General features: G+C 46.9%; 1 protein-coding gene and 1 long non-coding RNA gene across 3 annotated transcripts in view; one reads left to right on the plus strand and one right to left on the minus strand.

The window, feature by feature from the left end:
- The window catches only part of SMPD3 (sphingomyelin phosphodiesterase 3), a 90,435-nt gene extending 76,988 nt beyond the window's left edge, over positions 1-13,447 (minus strand). The window contains exon 1 of one of the 2 annotated variants that reach the window (XM_003814572.5): positions 13,257-13,447. The gene's annotated coding sequence lies outside the window, so the exon portion shown is untranslated. The remainder of the gene's footprint in view (positions 1-13,256) is intronic. The other variant, XM_034940534.3, reaches the window with a different exon arrangement.
- Positions 13,448-13,615: 168 nt separating this feature from the next.
- LOC129394311 (uncharacterized) lies at positions 13,616-15,332 on the plus strand. The gene is made up of 2 exons (XR_008621473.2): positions 13,616-13,979; positions 14,078-15,332. It is a non-coding gene; the product is annotated as an uncharacterized LOC129394311 (long non-coding RNA).
- The last annotated feature ends 5,572 nt before the right edge of the window (positions 15,333-20,904 follow it).

Raw genomic sequence — 20,904 nt, forward strand, 5'->3', positions numbered from 1 at the left:
AACCAGGTATTGCTCTAATATATTGCATATTAAAACTCTCTACAGGGCAATTAGCAGCTTTAAGTGGTTTGTTTAAAATTAAACACTCTGGCATTTTTTTTTTTCATTTATTCAAGTTGGTTGCTCCCCCGTATCCCCTAACACAGAGGTGCCAGTTCTGCTGAGGGCCACAGACAGGGAGGGCTGGGGCCTGGGAAAGGCAGGGTGGGGGCTGGCTGGGGTGGGAGGGACATCCTGCCAGGGCCCAAGTTCTCCAGAGGGAGACACAGGCCAAGAAGGGCCTCATCTTCTGGGGGGCCTGAGGGGCAGGAGTGGGACTGGCCTGCTGTCAGTGATCCTCTGCCTGACTCGGACAAAGCTTTCCCAACAGTGGCCTCAGGGACAGGCCACAGGTCAGAAGACCACTGGTGAGAAGGAGGCAGGCAGTGTGTGCACTGGTCAGTGCTATGGCAGGGCCAGCCTGGCTACTGGGGAGGGTGGTGAAGCCAGTGGCACCTCAGGAGATCTAAACCATTTCCACTCTACACCAAAGTCTGCACCCCACAAACACCAAGTTCCTCTGGAACCAGAATCTTAGCTAATCCTCTGCGATCCCTTGGAACATTTCAGCTGGAATCAAGTGGTAGCATCACCAGGGTCCCAAAAAACAAGTGCCGAGGAGGTCTCAGGGCAAGGACAATCTCAGGCTTGGTCACTGGAGATCAAAGTCATTACTCTAACCTCCATGCTGCTCCACCCACATAGTCAAGATAGCCACTGCCAAACCCTCAGAGCACCAGATTAGGAAACTGAGGTCCAGAGACATAGGTGATATATCCAAGTTCATGCAATAGAACAATCTGAATTCCTTACAGCATCTAAAAGTATTCCAATACATTGGCTTTTCCCCTTCTATGTGTGTTGATATAAACCCTGTGACCCAGGTGCTACTGTCTGGACCCAACACACAAGAGCGTGCATGTGTGTGTGTGGTGTGTGTTCCCCCTGGTAGAATTATTCACTCCTCCCCCTGGTAGGATTATGCTTCCAGTGCTCTCTGCTCCTCCTTCCATATTACCACTTATCTTATCTCACTGCACTGTAATTATCTATCTCTGTCTTCCTTCTAGGACTTGAGTACCAAGCAGGGACTTTGTGCTCTTCTTTGCACATAGTAGTAGGCACACAATGGATTTTGTTAAATGAATGTTGATGAATTCACAACGCTCCACTCACTACATATAGGTCACTATGGCTTGGTCTTATTAAATGTGCAATCCCATTATAATAAATTAATTTAAAATTATATTCTTCTGAAGGTTAACAGTGGAAAAACTGTACTTTGCTCAGCATACCATGCCTGTGGGACGGACACATGGCTGCTTAGACCACACTAATTCATGGTGCCCCTTGTGGCAGCATGCTCTAATTGCAGGCAAAGGGTCTCAAGAGCTTGTCTTTCAAATAAGGAATACAAAGGCAAATCATCCTTACCGACTGTATACAAGCTTCTGAAATACACCAGCCTTTGCCTCTACTCTGCTACCCCAGGTTCCACATACCAGGTCTGCTTAGACCTGGTGTGAGATAAGGTTGGCAGTATTTATAAGATCCCAACTTGCCTCACCTGTTGGGCTACATTAATTCCAGAGGCGTGAGGAAGCACCCAGAAGGGAATGTCATGAAGTGGCCATGTGCATTTGCACATTTTCTACACTGCATCTCTTGTTCTGTTTTAGAATTGACTACCTCCCTGAGGACAGGGACTGTATCTCATTCACTTCCATCTCTCCAGTGTCTGACACAGGGTTCAACACAGAGTAGGAGCCAGTTGTGTGAGCAGGGCGTGAATACTTGGTCCTGGCTGATGAAGTTGCTCTGATGTAACCAAACAGCCCTACTTTCTGATGCACAGCCGTTCCAAACATCCGTGCCTTTATTGTTATCATTCTGATTTCTCAACTTGATTTTGTTTTCCAGAAGTCACCATTCAACCCTGTCGAGTTCAGCATGTGCTGACACACATTGTTACTGGGGTCAATGGCCAGATGAGCCCTTAACATTTCATTTCCAAGTGTTTGTCATTTCTCATTAGTTATATGTTTATAATCACTAAGGTCTTATCCCTGGACAACTTGTCAAAATTGTTGTGGCCTTGCCCACCCTTGCACTCATCCTTCCAGAACTGTGGAGAGCATCTGGAATCCTGGCATGACTTTTCAAAGAAAACACAGTGATCTCTTTCATCCTCTATTATCTTGCACATCAAAACTCTTTACTCATCAAGAGACTGTCTCATAGCTGTGAAAGTTACCTCCTCACTGCCTTGCATCCTCCACAGAACTGCAGGTGCCTCTTGGAAGAAGTGCTGCATCTGTGCCCCTCTCCTTTCCTGCCTTTGTTTTCCATTGTCATTAGAAGCGTAGCCATGGAGAGAAATCTGGCGCAGAGTGCAACTGCAGCCATTAGAAAAGACAGATTTTCCTTCTAACCAGCCTAAGGAGGATGGGGTTTGGTTTTCAGCCCCTGCAGCCTACAGAGAAATAAGCAGAATGAATTCAAGATGGCATGTCCAAAAAAATCTCCTTTTGTAAAACAAGCTGTTTGCACAGGAGCAGGTGACTGATGGGTGCTGCAACCAAAAAGGGCTGTGGAATTTGCAATGACCCCAACTCAGGCCCTCCCAGCAGCCACCCTGGGAGGCAGCTGCTCAGGAGTGTCACTGGGAATCATGAACCAAAGGATACTATTGCCTGCCTCCCAGTGCACAGGGAGCAAATCTTCTGCCTCCTCCCTCACAGAGAAAGCCTCTCCTAAGCTTTGTGCTTGGGTTTGGGCACTGCAGCTGTTCTTGGCATCTGTGCTTCATGGCAGCCATTACTGCCTGCGACTTGACACAGGCAGGAATCCTTGTGGCAGACCTGCTACCCTTCTCCTGCCCAGGGCTTTTGTGAAGACCAAATGAGAGAAATAATGTAATTTATTTGAAAACCAAATAGTACTGGTAGGAATGCTCAACTGTGGTGCTACCTGGCAATACCCTCCAGAAGCTCTGGCTTTGAGACACTTGGTGAGCACACTCAACACTGCAACAAATTACCCAGATTCAGTGAGATGCCTCAAACTGATGGCTTCAGATTTCATATCCCTTTCTTTGCCTATGAGCTTTTTTGGTTCTCTAACACTTGTTAGTCTGACATTCAAGGCTTTCTCAACTCTTCTTTCCAAACATCTATTTCATATGGAAACTCTTCTCCATTTCAGTGCTCCCAAACATACCATTGTCATTCCTACCCCTGTTCATTTGATCACAACTTACCCTTGCCTTCCTTCCCCATCCCACTCACCCCTCAGAGATTATCCATATTGTACCCATGCTTGAAGACCAAGCATAAGACTTCTCCACAAGTTGACCCACAAATCACCCTCCCTCCTTCAAAATAATAGTTACTGGGTTCTTGCTGATCTTGAACCAGAGAAGCAGTGATCTCAGTGGTTAAGAACAGGCTCTGCAGTCAGATTGCCTGGGTTGGGGTCCTGGTCCTCTTACTGTCTGCGTGACCTTGAGCAAGTTACTTAAAGTCCCTGAGCATTGCTTTCCTCAGCCGTAAAGTAAGGATAATAATGGTATTCTTTTACACATATGTATTGCTGAGCACAATGCCTGACCCACTGTAAACACTTGAACGAGGGTTAGTATTGTCTCTAAGCATTTTCATATATGTTGCCATGTAATTGCCATGGCAGGAAAAGTTAGTTTTATTGCCCCAGAGGAGAAAGACGAAGTCTGGAAAGGTTAAAGCACTTGCCCAAGGCCACACATTTGATGGTAAAAATGTGATTCAGACTCAAGTTTGGTTGGCATCCATAGCTTTTCCACTGCCATAGCCAACTTGCCTTAATCAGGACTCCTGTGGTTACTCCAGCCCCCGTTCCTTGGTTCACTCTGCATATGAGCATCTCTCCTCTCCCCAGCCAGACCCTGGTCTCCTCCTGGGGAAGGGTTCTCAAAACACCCCACTCTAGCTATCCATCATTTGGCATTTGTTGAATTAACAAAAGAAAGAATGAGTAGGAAAATGTGCATATTAACACCAGACTATCCCCAAATAACTTAGCACTGGTACTTGGTACCTGAAAGTCAGGGGCCTCCCAACAGAACCAGAGGTGAGCCTCCCTCCACCTCAATTCACCCGCTATGCTTTGAGTCAGGAAATCTGTGTTGCTCTCCTGCTAAAACATTTGAAGTGATCCTCACTTTTCCTGTAGGACTAATCTGAGTATTTTCTTTACAGTTCAACGTGCTCTGTTAACATAAGCCTTCACTGAGCTTAATACATATTTCTTTGGCTGTCTTCCTCCAGAAGGCAAACTTTTGGAAGAAAAGGTGATGGGTGAGAACAGCAACAATATGTGTTCCCTCAGAGCTATGCAGTGAATGGACCCATGACCTGCCCTAGGAGTCAGGAGAAATGGCTCTGGGCTCTGGTTTCCAGATTTACGTTCTCTCTTTTTAAAAGCAAAGCTACTTGTAAAGTGCTGTAAACACCGAGGTCAGAACTTCAGGGTAAACATGATGGAGAACAATGCCCATTTTGCTACTTGCCTCATTATCCCAGGAAAGAGCCTCATGTGTGTTAATTGGACAGAGAAGAACATGAAAGATCGTGTAGAGTGTGCCCAAAGTTACTGATATCCTACGTTTTGGTGTAGACACACTTAATCAGGTGAAACTGTCCTTTCAATCTCCTCAGGCACTGAATAAGGATGAGGAATGACGCAGTAGAGTTGTAGAAAAGGCACTGAAGATTCTGAACAGCAAATTCTCTTTCTTTTTTTCATTGTTTTTTTGAGACGGTCTCATTCCAGTAGCCCAAGCTGGAGTACAGTGGTGCAATGTTGGCTCACTGCAGCCTCTACCTCCCATGCTCAGGTGATCCTCCCACCTCAGCCTCCTCCTGAGTAGCTGGGACTACAGGTGCACACCACCATGCCTGGCAAATATTTTGTATTTTTAGTAGAGATGGGGTTTCACCATGTTGCCCAGGCTGGTCTTGAACTCCTGGACTAAAGAAATCCACTCGCCTCGACCTCTCAAAGTGCTGGGATTATAGGCGTGAGCCACTGCGCTTGGCCTGAACTGCAAATTCTATATTAAATAACAAAAAGTTCTCTATTAAAGAATACCTGAAATCCCATTTAGTCACAGCTGTCATTTGTTGAGTGCCTACTATGTACCTGATGTTTTATTTGTATTATCTAATTTAATCCTCACTACAACCTGCAACAGAGTTGGTACTATCTCCATTTTACAGAACAGAAAACTGAGACTCAGTGTCTTGTCAAAGGCCAATAAGTGGCAGAGTAGCTTTGACCTTGGGTATGTCTGATTCCTGTCCAGAATTTTTCTCCCAGAGCACAAGGTTGTCATTCCCCTGATTCCCCTGAGGAATCTGGGAGTCCAAGAGACTTAGAGCTCTTGAGTCATCTGGTACAATCATCCTCTTCCTCAACTCATTAGCTGAAGTCAAGACCTGTGCATAATGCAGTTAGCTAATTTGTTTATTCATTGTATGCTTATGTAAATGGCTTGAAATCTTTTCTCAACATGATTATCTTCCAGAAAATAGGGGCCGCATACTTAGCAAGTGTTTTCAATCATGTTTTAACTAGTAATAAATCTTTTGCTTGATTTATCTGAAAATTGTCTGCTTGCTCTCCTTCCTGTTGCCCTTATCTTGTAATACTTCATAAGCTTCCTCCAATAGTAATAACAATAGTTAATATTAAGTGAACACTCACTCTGGACCTGTCAGTCACTGTTCTAAGTGATTTAGCTCAAAACCTAGGAGGTAGGCTTTATTATCACCTCATTCTGCAGGTGAGGAAACTAAGGCACAACTTGCTCAAGTTTATGCAGCCCAAATAGCAGAGCCAGGATTCAAATCCTAGGCTAATTGATTACAGACCTACTTTGCTAAATGCCTCAGTTTATAAAGAAAATATCCTCCTAAATGGAAGCAGTCTAGAACAACACTGCCCAGTAGAAATATAATGTGAGTTATAAATGCAAGCCACATATACAATATAAATTTTCTAGTGGCCACATTATAAAAGTAAAAAGAAACAAGTGAAATTAATTTAAATATATTTTACTTAATATATCTAAAATATTATTTTAACCTGTAATCAATATTACCATTACTAATGCAACATTTTACATTTTTTATACTAATTTTTCAAAAGCTAGTGTATGTTTTATACTTATAGCACATCTTAATTGCCACTAGACATATTTCAAGTGCTTATGGCCCCATATTAGACAACAGATATATAGACAGACATTCTACTTTTCCTATTTTTTTCTATTATTTGTTTCTATTTCAACTTTATTTTAAAAATCTTTTAAATTAAAAAAAATTTTAGAATCTTGCTCTGTTGCCCAGGCTAGGGTGTGGTGGTACAATCATAGCTCATTGCAGCCTTGAACTCTTGGGCTCGAGCAATCCTCCCATCTCAGCCTCCCAAGTAGTTGGGACTACAGGCATTCACCACCATGCCTAGCTAATGTTTTTATTTTTTATAGAGACGGGGTCTCACTATGTTACCCAGGCTAGTCTTGAACTCTTGGCCTCAAGCAAGCCTCCTGCCTCAGCCTCCCAAAGTGTTGGGATTATAGGCATGAGCAACTGTGCCTGGGCTATTTCAACTTAAAATTTGGGTTTTGCATTGGTATTGGATCAAAGAAGCCTATGTTAACGGAAATGTGTCCTTTGGGTAATTAAATGAACACAGTAACAGTTTAGGACAGTGGAAAGAACATGCTTTAGGCATTAAAAAATCTGGGTTCTAAGCCCCATCTTAGAACCACTAACCAGGGCTGTGGCCAGAGCAGCCCTCAACTTCCCTCGCTGTCTTTCCTCATGTTAAAAAGACATGATGGTTTATGATTATTAATATCCTTTCCATTTCTAAAGCTCTTTCTGCTTACATCACACATTATTTCAAGGTTTCTGTGTCTGTTTCCTTGTTCCGTCCAAGATTTCTATAAGAAAGGACTTATCCCACATTGTGGTTGTGTTCCCTGTGCCCAGCTCTGTGGCTGACACATTTTTGTAGGCACAAGAAATGTCTGTTGAATGAATGGAAATCCAGTCCTCCTTTGAGGGACTCCTGGGCCTCCCAGTTCTTGCCAGAATGATCACAACAGCCTTAGCAATTAATTGCACTTTCTCATATTAGCCTAAAATCTTAACAATCTAAGCTTTCTAAAGGGTTATAGCCAGGATTAGAAACCATTTCCTGATCCTGTGTGCAAAGGAGGTGGTACTCAGCCCTAGGTGTGGCTGCCTAGAGACCCCCACAAATGGCCTCCTTCTTATTACACGCTGTTCTAATGCTAAGGAGAGTTAATTAATGACTCTAAATAAGAAAACAATCAAATCTGTCTGCAGTCATATGAGTCAGAGCAGACCCAGATGGGGTGCCGGGTCCTTGGCTTCCAAGCGCCCTCGGGAAAAGCAGTAGCAGCCTTTGCTCCTTTCATCAGAGCTCTGCGAAGCCCCAGCTTGGAAGGGGAAGGAATCACTCAAAATGGAATGGAGACTCAGCTTGATATGAAGAATTTTTCTTAAAAGTCTAACCCCTTATCTGAGTGTTGTACAGACTGAGGCCCAGGGAGAGGAGAAAAAACATAAGTTCATTCCTTTCTACCCTCTTTAGACATCCAAACCGAACGGGGAGTTCTCAGAAACCGGCCCCTGTGTGTGTTGCAAGATTGGAGCAGTTGGAACTGCCACTTTAGGAGGACCAGACTTGTGGTCTGAAATTCACCAAACCCCAAACCTGCCCACCTTCTGGAGTCTTGCAGCCACATATGGAGGTAGAGCTTTGGTTGGGTGGCATAAGGACAGGAATGTGATGCTTCCCTGAGATTGGCTGAGGCCCACACAGTGAAAATTTTATTTAGGTGTTAGAGGCTTTGCTATGAAAATCTGAGAGTGCAAATAGGTGGAAGGAATCTCTTAACAATATCTGAGTGTCTTCAGCTTTGGAATAGGATGCTAGGAAATAAAGATAAGCTCTATTTCTTTGGCTGTATGTGTACTCTTTGTCAAATAACAGCTTCCTCATGTTTTTTTTCCTTCCTTTCTTAAAAACGAAAAACAATGACAACACTTTGTTGCCATCTACGCTTGGCTTCCTGTGAAAATTTTCCACAGTGGAAAGAAACCCCTGGGCTACTGGTCATGAAGGTCATTATACTACCCTTTCCCCATTCTTTGGTAACCAAGTTCAGTTAACAAAGCTGACGCCTGTAATCCCAGCACTTTGGGAGGCCGAGGCGGGCGGATCACGAGGTCAGGAGATCGAGACCATCCTGGCTAACACGGTGAAACCCCGTCTCTACTAAAAATACAAAAAAATTAGCCGGGCGTGGTAGCGGGCGCCTGTAGTCCCAGCTACTCGGGAGGCTGAGGCAGGAGAATGGCGTGAACCCGGGAGGCGGAGCTTGCAGTGAGCCGAGATCGCGCCACTGCACTCCAGCCTGGGCGACAGAGCGAGACTCCGTCTCAAAAAAAAAAAAAAAAAAAAAACAAAACAAAAAAAAACAAACAAACAAAGCTGGATAAGATATAAAGTAGGTGGCACTATCCTTGCTGAACTTGGAAAGACTGATTTGTGTCTAAATCCTAGTGGGTCCGCAATCCTATTCCTCTGGCATTTGATTATAAACTTACATAGAATAATCCAATAGTTCAGTTTTATTTCTGTAATAGCAATAGGGAAAAAACAGTGGTAAGGAGGAACTTCCAGAGTTTGAGATCCAGGATGGAACCTAAATTCTTCCCCTTCTGTGTAACCTTGGGAAAGCCCTCAAAGCTTGGTTTCCTCACCTTGAAAGTGGGAATTATGCCACCACCTACCTCACAGGACTGTGAGGATTAAATACATTCTTACATGTGAAGAGCCTGAGTCAGAAAATGTCTCCTCTTATTAGCTCATAATTCTTTAAACAGGGATTGCTGATGAGTTTGTTCAAAGTAATGCAGTAATATCCACCACAGCTCTGTTTCCTCCTATTCCATTCTGTAATCAGCTTTGGGGAAATCCTCTTGGAGGCCATGGCCCTCAGCTCTTGCTTCTGGTCCACACCCTGAAGTCCTCCCTTCCCACCAGGTGGGTGAGGCCAGCACTCCAGAACCTTGGACAGCTCTCCTCCACAGTGATCCAGCTGGCTGCCCCAGGGAGCAGGAGGGTCTTGGGAAATTTTCCGAGAAAAGCTGCATTAGTGCAGTGATTTAGGAATACCAGGGCTGCAGTCTCATTTCCAGCATGCATACTGCCACTTGCATGCGTGTTCAGATTCTTCAACATGACCAGCCCTTCTGGAAATTTCTAAGGAGCCTCTCAGAACTGTTCACAAGATTTACCAAATCTTAGGGCCTTTTCCTTCTTTTCTATGAACTCCAAGAATTTTTTTGAGCCCAAAAAGAACAGAAACACCACCCACATCTTCCTGAATCTGCTGATATTTAATTTGTTTGGCTTCAGTACAAGGATTAAACATTCTTGATTAACTTCAAGTGAAAGTAATAATGTATGAGCATGAGGAAATGTTTTACAAGACAAAGATACAGGTATAAATTAAAAGAAACATAAAATAACGTTATTGCCTGTAGGTGATGTTAAGCACCATTCTAATCAGGATAAGCAGGTGGTTCAATTTATGAGGCAATTTAGCTTTTCACTCTCCAATGCAGAATACAACACACCATATGCAGTCACCTTCCAAACAGGCAAGGAAGAGATTAAGTCCTATTTTTACTTTATGATACTGAGTCACATAGTTCAATGCAAATCACATGGATGCCAAAGTAAGAACAATACCAGGTATTAAAATACCTTCTTTCCTTTGCAGAGCTCTTAGGATTTTGTGACTGCATGAAATTCCTTCAGAGTAACTCCAGGAGAAGAGACACATGTCACCAGATGGGTATTTAGGACTGAGCATGTCTTATCTCTCTCCCCCACTTCTGTCATTAGGCCTGGAAAGCCGTATTTGCAGCTTTTTGCATTTGGTAATAGCCTCCAGAAGCCTTCATTTTCTGGGCTACATTGTTTTTGAGGAAAAGAGGGCTTGCCTTTGAAAAATGTTATTGACTAATTTAATAATGACAGAAAGAAGAGGATAAATGTGGAACAGGGAAAGAGGAGAAAAGAGTAGTAGAGGTAGAGGTAGAGACAGGAGATGCCTAAATCTCTTTGGCCTTGATAAGTGTTTTCCATGCATTGTCCTTATAAATGGGTTTGATGCCCACCTTCCACTGGTCAGAAACTTGAACAAAGACCTTCAAGCCCTCTTTAAACATTTCCATAGAGGTGAAGACAGCAGCAATTCCATGGCTTGAACTAGCTTGAAAGAACTTCAGACAAGAACATCAACTCAACACTCTGAAGGTAGGAGGGAGCCCCCCAATAGAAAGATTTGTGATTTTACCTGACAATGCTCACACCCACTCTGAGCCTCTACACCATGGGGGAGTGTTAGTTGCCAAATTGTGACTGGTTCAACCTCTTTCCAGCAGAGGTCGCTGTGGACACTGGGAGTGGATACTTGTGGGAACTGGATCAGGCAGCCTGGGCTAGATAGATGGTGGCTACATTGTGTAGTACTTGCTCTTTCTGTTGTTCTGTTGGCCATCATCTGGTCTCTCATCCTATGGGAAGTAGATCTCTGTGAAGATTATCTCAAAGCTGCACAGTACCTTTGCTATGCAAGTGCTGTGAAATCAGGGTCACTTATTGGGGAGGGCAGGTCTGGGAGGGGCACGCTTATCCTCTAGGGGTATCACCTTGTAGTGTATGTCTGTGTTACCCTTGTTTCCTCTCTGAGGAAACAGTATTTCTGAGACACCTAGTATTTCTGAGACACCGCCTGTGACTGACCAGCAACGTCAGCGCCATGCCCTTCCAGACATGGAGGCCAAAGTGACAAAAGTTGCCTTGCAACGTAGTCCTGCACCCACATCATAAGTGACTCTGTTGATGAGTCCCCTGCCAAGCCTCACTTGGAAACACATGGTGGTGGTGAGGGGGCAGAATTCTGGTCTTTGGAGCAGCCTATTACAGTAGGATAAAACTTCTGATAAAATGGGAAGGGCAGGGCACTGGTGAGTATGTCAGGGTCAGACCTGAGACCTCAGAAGGGCTGAAGAAGGCTCCACATAGTTGTGAATTCCCCACTTGCTGGGCCTTTCGCAGGCCAGGCAGGCTAGGCACAAAGCAACCTGAAGCTACCTTCACCCTGAGGGCATCCACTCGGACCCTAGGTCATTGCTGTGGCTTGAGAGTTAAAGATGTGACTACCCTGCTCCCCACCCCCACAACATCCAAGCCCATCAGTAAATGAGTAAGTGGTTCATCTACACACACACACACACACACAGCCAGAAGCGCAAGCTCTGGCCGTGCCACACACATGAAGACTGAAACACACATGGGTACATTCATCTAGTCACACACATTCACACCCACACTCTGACCCACACCATCATCCATGCAAACCCTCACACACTTAAACACATCCCCTCCCCAGAACCAACTTTGACCTAACATGGCTGATGGGGCGTGGGAGGGTCCAGTCAGGATGTCCCTCTGGACCCTGGCCCACTCACGCCCCGTGAACTCCAGGCCCCTTGCTCAAGGTGGAGCCCCCACCTGTCCCTGTCCTAGTGGTCACAGGTCCTGAACGCCCCCACTCTCGGCCCCCGAAGGGGCCCTGGTCACCATCGCGTGCACAGTATCCTGGGTGCTTGGCTGGCCTTAGGGTAGGGGGTATGGGAAAAGAGAAAGATGTGGGGGCATAGTGCCCTGCCCTGGCTCAGCCGCCTCCTCCCTCGGGATTTTCCATCCCGGCTCGCGCGGGCCCGCTAGAAGCCGGTGCGCTTTGTCTCCCGCCCCGCTCCTGGCACGTTTCCGTGGAAGCTGCCCGCGCCGCGCCCGAAGCCCCCCCTCCGCGGCCGCGCCCCCCGCCCAGCCCGCGGCGCAGGCCTGCCAGTGCGGCGACCGCCGCTTTGTCCTCTCGAGGATGCCTGGGCCGAGCGCGAAAGCCCCATGCCTGGGAACAGCCACCGCGCGTCCTGGAAGCAGGTCCCCGATCCTCGGTTTGGGGTGCGCCCTGCATCGGAGCGGAGCAACCCCCAAAGATTCGCGGGCACGAGGTTGGGGGTAGCGTCTACCTGGAGCTCTTGAGTGCTTGAGGGGAGACCCGCCCCGTCCCGCTCTGTACATACCCATCTGGGTTGGCCCCCAGCTGCGGTGCCAGAGGCTCGGTCCCCGGGGCGTGGTGGGCTAGGGCGGGTCGTCTCGACTTAGAGCCCCAGGCCTGGATCCAGGTAGGGAGGGCCTGGGAGATAAGGCCCAGGTGGGGAGAGGTGGGGAGGGGTCCCTCGTCTCCTCGTACATCCCCCTACACTACCTCTCACACCCAGGCCACCCAACCCTCGGCACGGGCCCGAGCGCGGGGGATTCCGAGTGTCAGTGCTTTCCTCCACCCGCGACTCCGAGAAGGATGGGGAGGGGTCTCCCAGCGTTTCCCTGCCACATTCCAATTCCACCCCTCACCAGTAACCTAGGAGGGTCCAAGTGGGAGGGGTAAGAGTCCTCTGTCTCTTCCACATCCTCGATCCTCCTCTTTACAAAGCCCTAGGGCCAAGGGAGGAGGGGGGAATAGGGAGGGGGGCGAGTGTGGAGGAAGGGGCCTGGGCAAGGGTCTTCCCTGCATCCCAAGCAGCCCTTCCTTAATACCCCTGGGAGGGTCTGGGCTAGGGGAGCGGTCCGCGATCTCATCCATCACCACCAGACTCCTTTGTAACCTCGAGCAGCCGAAGTGTTGCGGGGAGGGGTCCCCCTGCCTCCAGTCCCTTCATCCCACAACCTCATCCTCCCGTCCTGAGTAATCCGAGCAGCCCCGTCGCCAGGCACAGCGGGAGGGAGGGTCCAAACCTCCTCGCTCTCCCAGGAGAGATGGGGGGTGGGGGTGACCCCCAGCCCTCGCCCCTCATACCCAAGAGCCTTCTCCATGATAAAACGAAAACTAACCCAAGCTGCTCCGACCTCCGGCGCCCGGCCACGGGAGGCCCCTAGTCAGTCGGCGGCTGTCCGGGACCCACGGTCCTGAGAGCAGCGAGAACACGTCCCGTCAACTCCCCAGCCCCTCACGCCTCGGTTCGCCCGCTCCCCAAGAAAACAAAAGCGAATTCAGCAGCACTGACCTCTGACGGCGGGCGGGAGGGCGGTCAGCGCCCGGCAGCGCACCCCGCTCCTCCCGGCTCCTCACAGCCCGGGCTCCCGGCCGCAGACCTGGCGGCGGCTGCAGCGGCGGCGGCTCTCGCGGCTCTCGCGGCTCTCGGGTCCGGAGCCTCCCTCAGACTCAGCACCTGGAGCGGCGAACAGCTCCGCGCTTCATTCCTCTGACCCCGCCTCCCTCGCGCCGCCGGAGCCAATGGTGACCCGGACCCCGCCCAGGAGTCTGCCCATTGGGGGCGTCCTCCCCTCTCCCTCCGGCCCCGCCCGCAGGTTACTGGGTCTCTCCTTCAAGACCACAACCCCCAGAGACCGGCGGAGTTTCGCACAGCCTTCTGGGACTTATAGTTCTTTAAGGACGGGGAGTGGGCTCACGCCGCGGGTAGGCAAACAGAGCGGGACTGCATTTCCCAGAGTGCACTGAAGACACGGAGGCGCGGAGCAGGGCGGGAGGACCGTTTCCATAGCAAAGACGACCAGCCGAGGATGGCTGGCGGAGGCGTGGAGCAGGCCGCAGGACCCTCGAAGGATCGTGTGAGACCCCGGGCAGCCTCTTGGGAGGCCATTTCGAGGAGAAAACCTTGATTTCTGCCTCAGGACCCTGGGCCTCAGTTTTCCTATCTGAGAAGAAGGGCGAAGAGCTGTGCCCCCGACCACACCCGTCGGTGATGGGGCAAACCGAGGGCAAGCAGGTTTGGTTCCTGCCCAGCAAAGGTGAGGGAGGACGGAGGAGACTCTCCCACCGCATTCAGAACTTTATTCCTTTACTTTTGTCTCAATCTTGTCATAGAGGAGCGCTTCACTTTTGGTCATCCCTTGGGCCACCAGGGCCTTCCCGTCTCCGTCTTCCCATCGCAGGTCCTGGCCTCCTTCACACCACTCCAGGATACCGCAGCATCTCCCCCAGCGCAGCAGACGGAGGGCGCTTCACATGCCCCCGGACCTAAGCCCACTCTCCCCTTCAAGATCTGGACTCCACTTTTTTGCAACACTCTTAACTTCTTTGGAAGCTGGGAAGCCTCCTACTCCCTTGGGCCTCTCCACCCTGCCCTCAGCTAACTCGTCGGCAAGCCCCAGCCTAGACATTGCCTGTTTTGTGAAGACATCTAGATGCTGGGCTGTCTGTTGAGTGCCCTACCCTGTGTTTGAGCAGCACCCTCTACTTCCTCTGTTCTACTTGCATGTTTATGTGCTCGTCTTCCTCATTATAAGATCCACAGGGGAGGGGCCATGTCTATATTATTCATACTTACAGTCCAGTGTCTAGTATCTGGCACGTAGTAGGCACTCACTAGCTATTGAGATATAAATATAGATATTTGTTGAATTGAAAATGAATTGGGCCGGGCGTGGTGGCTCACGCCTGTAATCCCAGAACTTTGGGAGGCCGAGGCAGGTGGATCACTAGGTCAGGAGTTCGAGACAAGTCTGACCAAAATGGTGAAACCCAGTCTCTACTAAAAATACAAAAATTAGCTGGGCATGGTGGCACGTGCCTGTAATCCCAGCTATTCAGGAGGCTGAGGCGGGAGAATAGCTTGAACCCCGGGAGGTGGAGGTTGCAGTGAGCCGAGATTGCATCACTGCACTCCAGCCTGGACAACAGAGTGAGACCCTGTCTCCAAAAAAAAAAAAAAAAAGAGAAAAATAATAAAATTTAAAAAAAGAAAATAAAGGAACCTCATTCACATACACCTCCAAAATTCTGATTTCCTAAAGTTGGGCATTTCTCATTGCTGGAGGTGTTCAGTTAGAGGCATGCCGCCCCCTTGAAGAAATGTTTATTCATTTGTACAGTGGGTTGGGATTTTACCTGAATGCTTTGAGTACCCTTTTAATCCTATGATGCTAGAGATTGATAGACCCATGCCTATTATTCCTGTCAGTTCTCCCTGAAATGTCATCAGTTCTTCATGTTCCGCTATTTCTAGCTGTTGGCCCTACTCGTTTCTGTGCCTAAATGCCCTACCTCCCACTCCTTTTCTGAGAAAGATCTTCTGCCCTGTCAGTTATGAAGTAAAGATGTCCTAAGATTCCTGCTCTTTCTTTTTTCTTTCTTTCTTTCTCTCTCTTTTTTTTTTTTTCGACGGAGTTTCGCTCTTGTTGCCTGGAGTGCAATGGCTGGAGTGCAATGGCGCGATCTCAGCTCACTGCAGCCTCCGCCACCTAGGCCCACCTCGGTCTCCCAAAGTGCTGGCATTACAGGTGTGAGCCACCGTGCCCGGCCTCCTGCTCTTCTTTCAACCCTCTGCTCAGCATCTTAGGCCTCATTGGTGATGTCCCACCTTGCTAGGTAGCATCTTTCCTGAATATTTCTCCACTAAACATTCTGGTGTTGGCTAGATGGCCTAGTTAATCTACACATTTCATTTTATCACCTTCTCCAGATGTTTTTTTGTGTATGTCAGCTGATACACTCTGGGGAGAATGCCTTAATATATGGGAATAATTAACTCATGGCCAAGAAGGAAATAACCAAGGGGACTTTTACTCTGGACCTAATTCAAACCAAAGAGACAGAGCCTGAGAGAAAGCAGCTCTGTCATCCTTGAGTTAGTAACATCCAGGAAGGGAAGGCTAGGGTGGGGGAGTGAGTAAAACAGATGGCATTTAGAGAAGAACCAACAGGACTTTAAGAGGCATGGCAGAGGGGCTTTGATCCTGGCTAAACCATCAGGGAAGGCAATTGGAGCTGGGTGAACAGATGGGGTTTTATTACTGAAGAGAAAACGGTAAGGAGGCAGGGGGAAATGGGACGTGTGCTAAAGCAGAGTGCCTCATTCAGTGGATGCAGTGAGAGCAGAGGCTGTTGGAAAAGTGGATCAGGGAGGACCATGCCACCAGGTGGGCATCAGCAGAGTATCACCCGAGTATTGCAGAGGGATACCAAATAAGTCCACCTGAAGCCAGAGCTGAAACCCTGTGGAGGTCAGTTTACCCCTTCAGAAGTAGTGTACCACCATCCATCTACCACTGGAATCCAATTTCAGTTTTGGCAAATTGTTATAAATAGGAAAAAGTCAGGGTTCCACAATTCTGGCAGCACCCAGAGACTATAACAGCATCTGCACAGCCAAGTAGAGTTAGGAAACCTGGATCCTAATCCTGACTTTGCCTCTGATTAGATGTGTGACCCTGGGCTGGAGCTGTTTTTTCAGTTGTAAAATGCTGTTTATTGGTGTTAGGTAGCAGCTAATAAGGCTGGAGGTGGGGCTGGGTGCAGTGGCTCACACCTGTAATCTCAGCAGTTTGACAGGCCAAGGCAGGAGGATTGCTTGAGGCCAGGGATTTGAGACCAGCTTGGGCTACATAGTGAGACTCTGCCTGTACTAAAAATTAAAAAAAAAAAAAAAAAAACTCAGTGCAGTGGCGCATGCCTGTAGTCCCAGCTACTCAGGAGGTTGGGGTGGGAGGGTTGCTTGAGCCCAGGAGTTCGAGGCTGCAGTGAACTATGATCAATCACACCACTGCATTCTAGTAGCCTGAGTGACAGAGCAAGACCTGTCTCTAAAAAAAAAGAAATTTTTTTTAAGGGTGGAGGTAGGGAAATTCAAAGCTACTTACTAGCTGTGTGACCTTGCCTAAACTACCTTCTTGGATTTGCAGTCTGTTTATTTGAAAATGTCATAAGGGATAAATGAGATTCCTTATGTAAAGTACTTTATAAATATTAAGCACTTACCAAATGTTAGTCTGTTTTCACATTATTCTTCTTGGATTACCAGAAATTGGTTTGACCATGGATAAACAGGAGATAATTTCTTGGGTAGTCTGAGTTTGAATCCCCTTTCTCTCTCTTACTAATTGTATGACTTTGATTAGGTTATTTAATATTTAATTGTTCTGGGTCTCAGTTTTCTCATTTGTGAAATTAAAATGTGTTCTTCAGAATTGTGAGGGTTAAATGTGATAAAAGGCCTGACTCATATGAGAAAATGCTCAATATATTTGTTTTGTCATTTTTAAGGGGTGGTTTTAGGGCACAGAACCCTAAAGGAATGAATGGAATTCTAAATACTTCGAAGCTAGAGTAGTGAAAGATTCCAGGGGAACACAGTGCTGGCCTTCTCCCTTCTTCTTGGGGAAGAAAAGATCTCAGTGAAGTTCCATGGGTCTTCTCAGTAAGTAAAGAGGAGATTAACTAGAATGCTGAATCTCAGACACTGAGGGGTTAGAGTGATTGACCAGGGCTGGGTCCTGAAGAGCCTGGTATTCTAGGCTGAGAATATAATTTTATTCTAAAGCTAATGAAGGTTTTTAGGGAGATGTGCATTTTGAAAAGGTCTAGGGGCTGCTTGGAGAATGGCCAGGAGAAGATGAGGCTGGGATGTGGATCGGGAAGGTGCTGCGGTGATCCAGCATGGTGAGTGGAAAAGAGGGGGTAGATCTGAGAGATATTTTTATATTTATTTATTTGTTTGTTTTTTAAGTATTAATAGTTCATCAAGTTTCCCATCTTTTTTAAGTAGCTCATCACAGAGTTATTAAGAAGGTAAATATTCCGAGGACTTTGTGAATGAGAGCTGAGGGCGTGGAGGAAACTGGTAAAAGTCAAAGATGATGCTTAGGTGTCTGCCTTGGGTAACTAGGGGATGGATGGGGGTGCTATCCCCTGAGATGTGACACAGTAAAGGAGCAAGTTTAGGCAGGAAGAGGAGTAGGTAAGTTTGAATTGGGTGTGATATGTCCAAACAAGATGTCTAGGAGGTGGTTTGGAGCTTATGAGAGGGATCTGGTTAAGGGATAGAGTCATAAATTATCAAATTATCACCATAGAGATCATAATTGAAGCCATGGGAATGAATGGAATCCTTCAGTAGAGAGGGTCAAAGAAAAGAACAGAATTCCTTGGGAAATACCAACATTTAGGGGGCAAGTAGAGAAAGAGGAACCCAGAGGAAAAGGTGAGACCAGTCAGAGAGATTGGAAGAAAATCATAGGGTGGGGTGCCACAGAAGCCACAGGGAGGAAGTGGGGTGAAGTACCTTCAGATAAGCCAAGATCTGAAAAAACAAATACAAAATTTAGCAACAAAAAGGTCACTGGTGACCTTGGAGAGAGTGGGTGCAGGGGAGTAGCAGGGACAGAAGTCTCCGTGAGTGGGAGTACGTGTAGACAACTGTGGGGAATGGATTGCTTTGGAAGGGGAGGAGAGAGAAAACCAGAAGGAATATAGGTTGAGGAACAATTTTGTTTTGAGTTGGGAGCAATTAGGACATTTAATAATAATAAACATGTAGGTAGGTAGTTGAGAGGTGGGCTCTGGAAATTGAGGGAGTTCATATTCCATGGCCATTACTTCTCTGATGCTGGAAGCAAGGATACGTGCTCAGTGTGAGGAGGTGTGGTGGGGTGGGAAACTTGGAGAAAGAAGAAAAGATTCAAGATGGCTGCTGTGGAAAACAGGAGGGAAAGCTAATGGCAATCCACAGAGGCTGCAGGGTAGTGGTGGGGCCTGCTGAAGTTCGAGACCATGGGTGTGGAAGCACTAATCCATGCAGTTATGGGCTTTCTCCAGCATCTTGTTGGCCCTGAGATAGCCTTGGTGAGGCTGGTCCAGGCTGGGGTTTGCTGGACAAGGGAAACAAGAAAGGAAGGGATTTGGAGATACTGACAAGAGAGGTGGAAATGGTGGTCCACCAAGAGGAAGGTGAGCCTGGATGGAGAGGGCAGATGGGGGTAGTGAGGTTCTTGGCGGAGTGAAAGGACAGATGCTGTGGGTGGCAGGGAAGAGCAGGGAGGGCAAGCAATGCTGGTCAGAGTTGGAGGAGCTGTGGGCAGGAATGAAGGGGCAGGGTGGCTGGGGTGGACAGAGAAGATCATGAGATTGAAAGGCCAGTTTGTTATATGGGTTATTGGCAAGTCTTCTGGAAAGATGGCCAGTTTGAAGGAGACAGGAACCCTGGTAGCTCCATGCCAATGTACAGTGAGTGGCATGTTCGATGATGGCAAGGTGGAGAGATGGAGTACAGAGCCCTCTGACATGAGAGTCACACAACCCAAGATAGTGGGTGCTAAGAAGAAGCCCTCTTGCCCAAGATAGGTGGGGTGAGGAGGAAGTGAGGCAATGAGCTTTCTCATACATTTTCTTTTCTTTCTTTCTTTTTTTTTTTTTTTTTCAAATGGGGTCTTGCTCTGTCACCCAGGCTGGAGTGCAGTGGTACAATCTTAGCTCACTGCAGCCTCTGTCTCTTGGGTTCAAGCAATTCTCCCACCTCAGCCTCCCGAGTAGCTGGGATTACAGGCATGCGCCACCACGCCTGGCTAATTTTTGTATTTTTAGTAGAGACAGGGAATCACCATGTTGGCCAGGCTGGTCTCGAACTCCTGGCCTGATCCACCCACATCGGCTTCCCAAAGTGCTGAGATTACAGACGCGAGCCACCACATCTGGCCTCTCATACATTTTCACAGAAGTCTTGTGTCAACATCAATACACAAGATCAGTTTTATACACACCTAAAAGGCAGAATGTCAGAATAAAATTAACCAAACCAAAAAGTGACTTCAGATTTCATGGTGAAATTATATCAACCAAGTTCAACAGTAGTGATTCCTGTAATTTATATTTTGGTATAGTTTGTAGATTTAAGTATGTGCATATCAACTAGAAAATGTGTTTCAGAAACAAATTTGAATATTTTTTGCAAATTTTATTTCTTAGCAACGATTTGTTTTCTCAGTTTAGAACATAAATTAGAGAACTTGTGTTGATTTATTTTTTTCCAAATGGAGAGCTTAGAGCTTAATTCATGCCTTTGAAATGCCATGAATTTGAAATGCAGCCATATTCCTCTCTGCATCCTTGAGAGGGATTACAAGGATTTTATTAGTTTTTCAAATAATCTTGCCAGCACATTTAGACTTCCCACGAGGGTCTCCTATCAATAATGCTGGATTGTGAGTGATGTTGCCGAAGTGCTGTGCGTGGGACATTTAAGACAAGTCAAATAAGCAGCCAACTTTAGGATTTCCCAAGCAGGAGCTCAGTTTGCAATTACAGGACTTGGTATAGAATATGAAACGTGCATCTAAATGTTAATTAAGAAAAACAATCTCCGTAACGTCTAAAGAAAAAAGGACAAAATCAGTTAATTGCTTTGAGCAATCCCTATCTTTGAAAAAAAGAATGTTATATTAAAACATTTTCGTATGGTTGATATGTCTTTGTAATCTTGAAATAGGCCTGCTATTCCAGCCCCTCGAAGTGGGGTTGGGGGCAGCTCAGAAAATATTTTGTGAATCAATTCATGAATGTTATGATAATCTGGCCAATGTTTAAAATTCTTCTTTTTTATCCTAAACTTTCATAAAATATTTTTACAAGTGGAGTGACTGTTTTAAAACCCAAGTCAGATCGTATCACACCTCTGCTCCTAGCGGCTTTTCTGTGTCATTGAGAGCAAACCCTAAAGTCCTTATGGTAGCCTACCTGGCATGAACTTTGACTCCTGTAGCCTCACTGACCCCTCCCCTAGACTCTCTGCTCCAGTACCTTAACCTTCTTTAATTGTACCAGACACTGTGGCCTCAGCGCCTTTGTAGCCTTTGAACTTGCTGTTTTCTTCGCTTGGAAGCTCTTTCCCTAAATATGCTCCTGGTCATCCTATAAAATGG

Source organism: Pan paniscus, chromosome 18 (genome assembly GCF_029289425.2).
Source record: "Pan paniscus chromosome 18, NHGRI_mPanPan1-v2.0_pri, whole genome shotgun sequence".
Taxonomy (NCBI): domain Eukaryota; kingdom Metazoa; phylum Chordata; class Mammalia; order Primates; family Hominidae; genus Pan; species Pan paniscus.